Below are 2330 nucleotides of genomic sequence, written 5' to 3'. Positions count from 1 at the left end.
GCCAAAAATAAATAAAGTAAATAAATTTATAGAAAAAATATTCCATTGTATATATGTATCATATCTTCTTTATCCATTCATCTGTTGATGGACATTTAGGTTGTTTCCATGTCCTGGCTATTGTAAATAGTGTTGCTGTGAACACTGGGGTGCATGTGTTTTTTTGAATTATTGTTTTCTCTGGGTATATGCCCAGTAGTGGGATTGCTGGGTCATATGGTAATTCTATTTTTAGTTCTTTAAGGAACCTCCATAATGTTCTCCATAGTGGCTGTATCAATTTACATTCCCACCAACAGTATATGAGGGTTTCCTTTTCTCCACACCCTCTCCAGCATTTATTGTTTGTAAATTCTTTGATGATGGCCATTCTGGCCGGTGTGAGGTGATACCTCATTGTAGTTTTGATTTGCATTTCTCTAATAATTAGTTGAGCATCGTTTCATGTGCCTCTTGGCCATCTGTATGTCTTCTTTGGAGAAATGTCTATTTAGATCCCCCCTCATTTTTTGATTGGGTTATTTGTGTTTTTGATATTGAGCTGCATAAGCTGTTTGTATATTTTGGAGATTAATCCCTTGTTGGTTGCTTCATTTGCAAATATTTTCTCCCATTCTGTGGATTGTCGTTTTGTTTATGGTGTTCTCTGCTGTGCAAAAGCTTTTAAGTTTAATTAGATCCCATTTGTTTATTTTTGTTTTTATTTTCATTACTCCAGGAAGTGGATCAAAAAAGATCTTCCTGTGATTTATGTGAAAGAGTGTTCTGCTTATGTTTTCCTCTGAGAGTCTTATAGTGCACTATTTACAATAGCCAGGACATGGAAGTAATCTAAATGTCCATCGACAGAGGAATGGATAAAGAAGATGTGGTACATACACACAATGGAATATTATTCAGCCATAAAAAGGAATGAAATAGTGCCATTTGCAGAGACATGGATGGACCTAGAGACTGTCATACAGAGTGAAGTAAGTCAGAAAGAGAAAAACAAACATCATATAATATCGCTTATATGTGGAATCTAGAAAAATGGTACAGATGAACTTATTGGCAGAGCAGAAATAAGAATCACAGATGTAGAGAACAAATTTACAGTTACCAAGGGGGGAAGGGAGGGTAGGACAAAATGGGAGATTGGGATTGACATATTTACACTATTGATACTATGTATAAAATAGATTACTAATGAGAACCTACTGTTTAGCACAGGGAACTCTGCTCCATGATCTGTGGTGACCTAAATGGGAAGGAAACCTAAAAAAGAGTGAATATATGTATATGTATAACTGAGTCACTTTACTGTACAGCAGAAACTAACACAACATTGTAAAGCAACTATACTCCAAAAAAAGACCTGGCTTTTAACTTCTTAAAATAGAAATGAATTCAAATCAGAAACAGAGAATGCTGGGGTGTGTGTGTGTGTGCTTGTGTGTGTTTCTTTTTTCTAAGTTTTTCTTAAATAGAAGCCTCTCTGGTGATTTGATTTAAAGAGGAATGGCACTAAATTTTTATTTAGTTGTCTTAATACAATTTGACCACAGTAACAAATTAAGGGCTTTAGTGACCAGTGTTGTGAAATAGGGTTCTGGCAGATATTAAGAAAATGACAGGATATAATTCTCATATAAGCATAAAAAATGCTTCTTTGCCTCATAAATTATGGATGATCAATTGTACATATTTAATCAAGATATTTCTTTACTCTCTAGAAAATTTTAAATTTAAATCAAGTTTTCAAAGATTAGTGGTTTTCTAGATCAGTAGTTTTCAAGCTTCTTTTTTCTGCCTCAAAACACAGAGGGATACAACATATTCCCTTCAGTAACAGCAATTCACAAAATATTTACACAGCCAGCAACAATTCCTATGCCTGGAGTCCAAGAGAACAAGACAGTGTATCAGTTTGGGTTTTAAGAAACATCCAATACATTTCATTTATTTCCTTTTACACGTTCTAGATGCTCACTTCTTATAGCTTGAACTTTGCTAGCCTAGGTTGCAGGCTTAGGGTGAGGGGAATCTAGAATGGATGATAGAGAAGGTAGATAACAAATATCAACTATAGCCTTGAGATCATTTGCAGCAGTAGGGAGTGTAGCTTGTCCCATTAACTGTCCTGACTTGAGTCTTTTGTAGGGATTGTGGCCAGCCACCATCTTGAGGGCTCTGGATTGCACTCAATGTAGGGTCGGGCCTCAAGCATATAAAAATACTCTTTTCAGTGAGTATATTCTAAGGGATCAGAGGTTATCTCCTAGGAGTTAGTCAGGGGTCAGTCCTATAGAGATAGGCTTTCTTTGGAATACACAGGTTTAGGGAAACCC

Source organism: Delphinus delphis, chromosome 5 (assembly GCF_949987515.2).
Source record: "Delphinus delphis chromosome 5, mDelDel1.2, whole genome shotgun sequence".
Taxonomy (NCBI): domain Eukaryota; kingdom Metazoa; phylum Chordata; class Mammalia; order Artiodactyla; family Delphinidae; genus Delphinus; species Delphinus delphis.
Note: the sequence above shows the minus strand (reverse complement) of the source record.